This window comes from Otolemur garnettii, unplaced genomic scaffold (assembly GCF_000181295.1).
Source record: "Otolemur garnettii isolate 467f Iridium unplaced genomic scaffold, OtoGar3 scaffold00051, whole genome shotgun sequence".
Taxonomy (NCBI): Eukaryota; Metazoa; Chordata; class Mammalia; order Primates; family Galagidae; genus Otolemur; species Otolemur garnettii.
In genome coordinates, this window is record NW_003852446.1 from 3,880,576 (window position 1) to 3,890,768 (window position 10,193).

Here is a 10,193-nt window from a genome sequence, read left to right on the forward strand (position 1 = left end):
AGGAGACACAGGTCATCACGGGTCTAGGGGCTGAGTGTGCTCATGTGCTGGTTCGAGTGTCTCTTCTTTTTCTTATAAAGCCAACAGTTTTCCTCCCATGATAATCCATTAACCCATTAGGTCTGTGAGTGGATTAATCCACTCATGAGGGCTGCCTTCATGACCCAGTCACCTCTTAAAGACCCTTCTGCTCAGTACTGCCACTTGGGATTAGGTTTCCACATAAGTTTTGGAGGAGACATTCCAACCATAGCAATATGAGATCTGTGCAAAATTTTGAAGCACACAACTATAGATATTATTTTTAGAAATATACATATATAGTTAAACGTACAAACCTTCTTCAGAATGAGGATAATGGTAGCCTCTGGAGAGAAGGGGAGGAGTAGGGATATACATGGGTCCAAGGGAGGTAGGTAGACTATACCCATTCTCTGTTACTTTTTTTTTCTTTTTAACATTTCTAAAGCAAATTTGGTCAAATATTAACATCTGTTAAATCCGGGAATAGTAGCATAGTGGTCTATTATATCTATGCCTTTACTCTTCTATATGTATGAAATATTTTAAAATTTAGCAATGTTAACTCTCGTGTATGTAGGTAGTGGTTAAATACAATTTTTGATACTATACATCAGTGCTTGCTTGGCACTGAACATGCAAAGGTGTAGAGAAAACTGACAATCCAACCTGCCAGGGCAAGAAATCTAGTGATAGCAGTAAAAGATTGATTCTCAAATGAGAGATAGTAAAAATAAACTACTGTAGAGGCTAGAGATCCTAGGGAAGCGTCGGGGAAGAGTTAGAATGTAGAATGGGATTTTAGAGGCTGGATGGGATTTGCATAGCAAAGGGGAGGAGGGCTAGCACTAAACAGTGAAACTGAATTTTGTCAAGTGCAGTGGAGCCGGAGCCAGAATGGCCAGGACAGTGTTTGGGGCGGGAAGTCCATAGGTAGGGCTGAAGCTGGAGAACCAGTGGACTGCTGTGAAGCCTGAACTTCTCCCCACCTGGGTCGTTCTGCTTGTGCCTCCATCTGCCAGGCAGGGAGCAGCCACCAAAAGGCCTCCAAAGTCCCTTGAGGAGGCTAGATCTTTCTTTGCAGAGCGTGGGCAGTCATAAAGCTTTTCTTAGCTAAGCAGTGACACGATCCAAGCTGTGATTTAGGCAGATTAGCTTGGCAACACCGGATGGCTGAAGAGAGCTGGAGACAGGAGAAAGTGTTCAGAGGCCAAAGCCATTGTTGGAAGACATGTGGAGGTGAGGGCCTGAGCTACTATCATGGCCACAGGAGTGAAAATTAGGGAAGAAAGGAAAGAAACTAGGAAACCACTGAGAGAACTCAACAGCTGTTGCCTCTAGAAGACTAAGGAGAAATTAAAGAGGATCCAAAGGTTGGGACAATAATGGTGTGTCCTTAAGGACAATAAGCAGCATGAAGAGGGGCAGGCAGCTTTGGAAAGATTAAAGCAAATTCATTTGTATAAATTTTGAGTCTAAAGTGGCATCTATGTGGCCAGTCTGTTAGGCAGGAGATTTGTAACTGGGGGCTTGAGAGGTAAGTCAGAGCTGTCGATTCAGATTTGGGTGCCATCTTAGAAGTGAGGAACTTATAATGTTTTTTGAGATGAATGGTTAAGAGAGAAAAAGGTGCACAAAGGCCTTTACATAGCGAGTAAAGAGCAAGAAGGTATAGGGAGCCAGGGAAATGAGGAAGAGATAAAATAGCAACACAAGGGACCACACTGAGCAGCACAAGGGCAAAGCCAGGTTTCTCTGGGCCTTTGGCAACTACTTGCACACCCAAGATCCTTTGCATGGTGCATTGTCAACTCCCAAAGCGTTTCTAATTGTCTCTACCTTCCTCTCAGCTCTGGCCAGTTGCAGACGCCCAGAACCTGAAATCTTTGCCAAGTTTTAATTCTCTCAGGAAGCTGTCATTTTGCCAGTTCTTTCATTTCTCATCTATGTTGAAGTGACCCAAATAGTTGTGTCTTTCTCTGCAACCCCATAGCACATTTCTTGAACTTCCATTGGCTACCAAATAATTCCACCCAAAGGAGCTTCTGGAGTTTCATGCCTGGGTTTCAATCCAGGCTCCATCAATTACTATCTGTGACGGAGCCAATTACTGAACCTACCACATTTGATTCAATTTGTATCCTGGGGGCCTCGCACAGTGAGGAATACAAGTAATATTTATTGAGTTGGAGTAGATTTTGCAAACCCCCTGACTCCCCATGTGTCACTCTTGCTTTGCCTCTATATTTTCATTCTGTCCACGCATGATATTTTTAGCTAAGCAGTAGAAAATACTGACCACCTCTTCAAGCAGTAGAGCAGTGAAGAACAGAGAGAAATAGATGGCAACTCTCACAGAAGAGGCATTTCCAGGATGATGAAGACCTGTGCAGAGATGTAGCGTGGAGAAAAGAACTCATGTTGTTCAAGAGCTAGAAAGGGAAAGAATATTTGTAGGGCTGATAACTGGGAAGAAAGACAGAGGGAAGGATTAAATCAAGAACACCAGGGGAAGGTGTTTGCCTTTCTTTTATTGAAATACATGTTTTTCTTTCTTTGGAAGCAGTACAAATCTTCTTAAATAGCAATTAACAGGAATCAGCAGAGAAAGCCATCATGCCAAATATATTATTCTTTAAACTGATCCTTTCCTGAACCCTTGACATTGTCATGCATGAACTGATAGAGGTATATGCCCTGGTGTTGTACGTGTGAGCCTAAGAAACGGTTTAGTAAATTCATTCAACTCAAAGAGATTGTATCTGGAACTTCTATTCAAGAAGAATTTCTGAGTAACTAAATGAATTCGGAACTCACCTGGAGTAGAATCTGTTGTTTTAATTAAAACTTTATTTTGAAAACAATTTCAAAACTATAGAAATGTGCATGAAAATTACTGTGAATTCCCTTCCTCTTGGTTTCTACCACTATTAACTCTATGCCCTGTGTCTCTCTTTAAATATATGTACATATAAACTATGTCATATAGTAATATATAATTATGCTTTCTATTTATGTATTTTTTGCTTAAATATCTGAGAATAAATTGTGGAGATCATAACCTTCTCCCCTAAATATTTCAGGATGCAACTCCTGAAAATAAGACCATGTCCTTCTGTACCACAGTGCCATCAGCAAATTCAGGAAATTTACTATTGAGACTATTTACTTCATCTACCATATAATTTATATTCAAATTTTACCAACTGTGTCTCAATGTCAACTTCCCTCCTCCCCAATGCACGATCCAATCCAAGATCATGGGTTATATTTAATTTCATGAGAGGTTTGCCTTTCGAAAGAGGAGTGACACTTCAACTAAAACAGTAAAGAAGGGAAGAAGGGATAGAAGTGGAGGAAGATAGAGTCATATTTGATGGCCTGATGTTGATAAACTAGAGGGGGAGAGCATGAACGAGGATAAAGGAGTGGGTAGGATTGGGGGCTTGAAGAGAGAGGCGTGGTGGACCCAAAGATGAATGTGAGCACTATGCAATGGTTGATCATCCTGTTGAAGTTGGACAACTTAAGCTTGTAGAATCATTAGTCTGTGACATCCTCTGGAAAGGGTCAGTGGGCCACATGAATAGAAAATGAGATGGTTAGAAAGGGCCGGCGTGGGACTGTGGAACAATAGACTTGGCGGAAGATTAAAATGAGGTTCGAGTATTAGTGAAGAAGGCACTGAACTGGCGGACTGGGTGATCAAGACTGGGAGGGAGTTAGTTAGGATCATGCGTGGGTTTGGGTAAAGTGGTGGGTTTTGAAGATTAGACAGTAAAAAGCTGGACTGGGGTTCTGGGAGAGAGAAGCTGAGCAGATGAAAGGCAAGGACCTGGCATTCCAAGCCTGGCATCTGCAGGTGGTGTGTGCCACATGATGAGCTATTCAGGCTTCATCTGGACCAGTGTGTGGCTATCATCGGTGCCTTTGGAGGCCTGCAACATAGCCAGAATGGAGGAGGAATGGTGGTTTTAGTTGATGTGGTCACGTGGATATCCATCTCACAAATGCCTGCCTGTGAATCAGCATGTGCTGACTTTATACTAACACCAGCTAACACTTACTGTGTGCTAGGCACCCTTCTAAATCCTTCACATGTGTTAATCCACTTTATCCTCTCAACAACCCCAAGAAGTAAGTATGATTAGTATTCCCTGTTTTGTAGGTGGTTAACTGAGACGCAGCGCACTTAAGAACTTTGCCCAAGGTCACACAGCTGGGAAATGGCTGAGCCAAGATTTGCACCTGAGCATTCTGGTGCCAGAGTCCTTGCTCTTAACTACTCTGCTGCCTTTATAAAAATTGATGTCCGAGACCAACAGTGACAGTGGTTCTGAATCCTTCTTATTTGTTGCTGTCCTGCGTGTTTGCCCAAGTTTGGGCACCTTCTGTCTCTTAACTGTTACTTTGCAGGATAATATAGATCCTATCTCTGGTTCTTGGAAGAAATATTTGTATTTGGCCTTTCTGGTGGAAACTTGGTGCAGATGGAAGCTTCTGTGCCTGGGAGCAGAGGCGTGCAGCATGGTTAAGTGGTGACGGACACCTTCTATAAGGTGTCGCAAAGGTCACCCCTAAAGCCACATACATAAATTGTAGCTTAAAAGTACCTTTAGTTACAAAATAGTCCTTACAAAATTTTCCAATTTATAAAATATTCTGTACACGTTAGCCACCTCTTTGTAAAATTTCACAATAAATATTTTGTAAATAAAGGTACATTTAGAGGGCAGTTCCTGTGGCTCAAAGGAGTAGAGCACCAGCCTCATATGCTGGAGGTGGCGGGTTCAAACCCAGCCCCGGCCAAAAACTGCAAAAAAAAAAAAAGGTACACTTAGTTACAATTTCCCATTTTCCCTATGCATGGCAATTTTAGGAATGACCATACATTTGGGACACCCTGTATCACAATCCTTTTCTCTATTGAATATGAGATGAAATTTTACTGAAAAAGTAAAATAAGAATTGAGCCATGTCATGGTTGGGTTCCCCAGGATGCAGATTCTGAGACAGACACAGAGTGTTTATTAAGAAGTGCTGTTGGGGTCAGACACCGTGGAATGAGAGGGGAAAAGCAGGCGTGGGCAGCTGCTGTGCAGGCCCAAGCACAGCCTCAGGGACGTTTGGAGGCGTTCACCTGGGTTGGGCCCAGCTGGCCAGGCCTTTATAACCTTGCATCTGTCAGTCATCAGATGCAGGCCCCCGGGACCAGGTGGCTTTTTGCAGCTGAGGACTCTGAAAGGTGCCGGGACGACAGGCCCAAGGGGAGCTGTGGTGGTACACCAAGGTGTCTACCACGACACTCAAAATGTAAATGGATGATAAATATGCATGATAGTGTAAAAACAAAAAGCACAGCTGCTTAAATTGTTACTCCTGCCTGCATTGATTCGTTCGGCAGGAGCTACAGCCTGCACTCCATGGGCCAACAGGTTCATGCGTCTTGCTGAATAGAGTCTGGGCTGTGACCAAGACCTTTCCAATTTCTACCATGGCAACCTCCAGCAGACATGCTGTGGAAATAGAGAGAAAGAAATCTCTGCTCTCTTCAATACTTATTTTTAAGAAAAGAGTTAAATTCAATTATTTATTTATCTTGATTATGAAAGCAACTTATGTTTACATAAGAAAATATGCATAGTACACAAAAGATATAAAATTAGAGAAAAATCATTCATAAGCCCACCAAACGTAAGTAAACAGGTAATCATTGTTAACAATATTCTAGCATAGTTTTCCTAAAATATATATACATATTTAGGAAATATATATATTCCCACCCATAGTTGAGCCCATGCTGGATGTATGGGAGGCAACAGTGTGTTGTAATTAGGAATGTGACTCTGACAGGCATGGAGGCTCATGTCTGTAATCCCAGCTCTGTGGGAAGCCTGCAGGTGGACTGCCTGAGCTCAGGAGTTCGAGACCAGCTTAAGCAGAGCAAGATTCTGTCTCTACTAAAAATAGAAAAATTAGCCAGGCGTGGTGGTGGGTACCTGTAATCCCAGCTACTTGGGAGGCTAAGAGGATCACTTGAGCCCAAGAATTTGAGGTTGCTGTGAGCTATGATGATGCCACAGCACTCAACCTCAGGGTGACTGAGTGAGATGCTGTCTCAAAAAAAAAAAAAAAAGAAAAAAAGAAAAAGAACATGACTCTGAAGGCAGAAAGAGCTGGTTTGAATTCTGTCACTTGTGAAATTTTCATTTATTCATTCATTCATTCAAAACAATAACTATTATGTGGCACTGGGATTCATTAAAAAAATAACTATGTGGCACTGGGACTATGAGGGTGAAAGGAAAAGTAAAGCCTATCCTTCATGAGCTCACATGCTAGTGGAAAGTTGCTCTTTCTAAAAAGTTTCCACGTTCTCACCTGTGAAATGCAGATACTAATACCCACCCCAATCCAGGCGCAGTGGAACGTGCCTATAATCCCAGCTACTGGGGAGGCTGAGGGAGGAGGATCACTTGAGCCCAGGAGTTCAAGTCCAGATTGGGTAACATAGTAAGACTCTGTCTCAAATAATAATACCTACCCTATTTTTAAAGAAAATTTATGTAAAATGCCTGCACATAGTCATTGCTTAAAAACTGGCAGCTATTACCATCACTAGTTTGCTTTCTTTCACTGAATGTTGTGTTGCAGTTTTCCCATGTTGGAAAAAAGACCTTGGATGGGATTACCATGGGGTAGGGTTCCTGCACCATCTGTGGGAAAACAGGTGTGTGTGTGGCTTCCTGTCAGAAGGCTGTGGCATGTGCCCCAAGAGCAGGGGTTAGTATTCCAGCAACCCCAGCAGCACAGCCCTCCTGGGCTCAGAAGAACCCCATATCCCTTTTGCTTTCCCGTCCTAGCAGCAGTACAGCTTCCAGCAATCAGCAATCAGCAATCTCTGGGTGACCTTACCTTTCCCATTTCATTTCTTCAGCTCTTCCAACCCTGTGTAACTAATTCCTTCCATTAAGTCGTCTCTGTTTGCTATATGTAGGGTTAACCTTAGGCTAGGGTTATAATACATGGCCTTTTGTGTCTGACACCTTTCATTTAGTATAAAATCGTCAAGATTCAGCCATATTGTAGCATGTATCAGGACTCCATTTCCTTTTGTTGTCAAATAATACTCCATTGCATGGATATAGCACATTTTGTCCATTTATCAGTTAATAGACATTTAGGTTGCTTCCACTTTTTTATTTTATTTTATCTTTTGCAGTTTTTGGCCGGGGCTGGGTTTGAACCCTCCACCTCTGGTACATAGGGCCGGCGCCCTACTCCTTTGAGCCACAGGCGCCCCCCATCCACTTGTCGACTATTATGAATAATGCTGGTAGTCTCACTGAATGTTGGGTTTTTATAACTAGAAGATTTGCTTCTGTGTTATTGATTGATTGATTGGTTACTTCACTGTTAAAATGCCAGCTTCCAGGAAAGATTACACATAACACATTAACATCATAGGCTGGTTTCAATGAATTTCTCAAGTATTTTTCTCAGAGCTACTTTTGAAAGGGAGAGGGTAGGAGATCCCTGGGATGAGATGGAGGTTTGGAAAAGGAGCAGAAAGGGAGGCTGGGACCCCATTTGCAACCATCTAATTGGTATGTGTAGTTAGATACTTTTTTTTTTTTGAGACTGAGTCTCACTTTCTCACCCTTGGTATAGTGTCGTGGTGTCATAGCTCACAGCAACCTCAAACTCTTGGGCTCCAGCGATTCTCTTGCCTCAATCTCCTGAGTAGCTGGGACTACAGGCACCTGCTATGACACCCAGCTATCTTTTAGAGATGAAGTCTCACTCTAGCTCAGGCTGGTCTTGAACCATGAGCTCAGGCAATCCACCCACCTTGGCCTCCCAAGTGGTAGGATTACAGGGGTGAGCCTCTGTGCCTGGCCATCAGATACTCTTTTGCTTGGAAGCCAGTGAATAGACAAGAAGGCACATTGAAATTTCCTGTCCACAAAGTCTTTACTATGGTCTGAATATTTCCCCCAAATTTGTGTGTTGGAAACTTAATCCTCAATGCAACAGTGTTTAGAGGTGGGACCTTTAAGAGGTGACTAGCTCATGAGGCTTTGTCACCATGAATGAATTAATGCCATTATCAAGGATGAAAGTATGTTAGGTCCCCCTTCCTCTCTCTCTCTCCTTCTCTCATGCTCACCTGTCTTTCTGCCTTCCTCTATGGGATGACACAGCAAGAAGGCTCTCAGCAGAGGCAGGCCCCTTGACCTTGTACTTCCAGACTCCAGAACTGTAGGAAGTAAATCTTTGTTCTTTGTAAATTGCTCAGTCTTAAGTATTCCTTTACAGTAGTACAAAATGGACTAAATCAATCTTGAAGGTATATATTTGACACTAGGAAAGTTAACTAATGAGAAAGTAAACTTATGTTTTGTTTTTATTTGGTTAATCCATGCGATGGTTTCCTGAGATGACTGCCTTATCTATGAATCAGTAAAGTAACAGCTTTTTGCATCTTCTTTTTTTTTTGATTATGGCCATATTTATTAGCAGTTTGAAGGAGAAATAATCAGGAAAATATAGCCTATGATGATTGGCTGCTCCATTTGTGTATCCCCACTGTGATAAGTACAGTGTTTTCTATATAATAGGTACTCATTAATCTTTGCTGGATGGATGAACTCAAGCCAACCTGGCCATTTGCTAGCAATTCTTTTGAAAAAAAGGTTTCATATGTGAGAGACTAACAGAATTGCTTTAGGTGAAATAGCTGGGTTATTGATAGATGTCAATTCGCTTCAAAATCTATATCTCCTGCTAGAACAATAATATACTTCTCTTGATTTTGGAAGCCAGTGTATGCAAATTGACGTGGTTTTTGTCTTAGGCATTATATCAGCTATCTATTGCTATATAACAAGCAATAGAAGGGTTCCCAGTTATTTACTTTGGTTGTGAATCTGCCATTTGAGTAGGGTTTGGTACAGACTGATTATCGCTGTTCCATGTGTTATCAGCTGGAGTGACCTGACCGAGGCTGTAGGATACACTCCCCAAAGTGGCTTGCTCACATGCCCTGCTAGTTGGGACTAGCCGTTGGTTCCTCCCCGTGGTGACCTCTCTATAGGGTGACCTGGGCTTCCTCACAACACAGTGACTGAATAAAAAAATGAGCACCCCTATGAGAACCAAGTGGAAGCTATATTGCCTTTTGTAACCTAGCATTGGAAGTCATACAATGTCACTTTCACCATAGTCACAGGCCCAGCAGATTCAAGGCGAGGAAACACAAACCCCATCTCTTGATGGGAGGAATGTCAAAGTCACATTGTAAGGACACGTGGGATGAGAGGTATTGTTGCAGCCATTTGGGGGGAAATACAGTCCACTTTAAGGTTCATTTATGATCTTTCTCCATGTACTCAATTTCCAAATTTTAAAGTTTTTTTCTGTTTGTTTTTATGATAGTATTTTTCCAGCTGTCTCCTCTAAACTTAGTGGCTAATAACATCTCACCCAGAAGCTAAAATTTTAGAAAATAATTGAAGTTGTAACACATTGTTCTTACAGTGCACTAAAGGTACCAGCTGAACATCTTTCTAGAATGGGAGTATGTCCTGCTGGGTTTATTCTTCTGTATAATTCTTATATCTGGTTTGGAGAAGAGAATAAATAGTACATGGGTAAGCGTATCCCTAAATATAATAATTAAAATCAGTGAGAAAAAATAAATGTGCACATACTGCCTGGAGGAAGCTTTAAGTCAATTTTTGGAAGGTTCTCTGGCACAGGTGATAGGTGGATGATAGGTGGATTCAGGGGAAAATCTTACAGGTGTGTAGAATAATAAGTGGTCTCTACTGTGAGGTTATTAACAACATTTTCAAAATACTAAAAATTGAAATAATTGTGCATATCTAAATATCTACATACCTCCCACTTTATATTCTATAATTCACATATTATAGAAGATGTTATATTCTATAATTCACATTTAACTCGATTTGTTTTATCACACATCTAACCATTTATCCATCCCTCTATCCATCTATCAATTCATCATATTTTTTTATGCATTTCAAAGCAACTTTCAGTCATCAGCCAATGAAGTATCATATCTTGAGTCATATTTTAAATGTGGGAGAGTTTTCCTCTTATTTCCATCTATTTTATAAAAATTGTATTTGATAAATATATGAAAT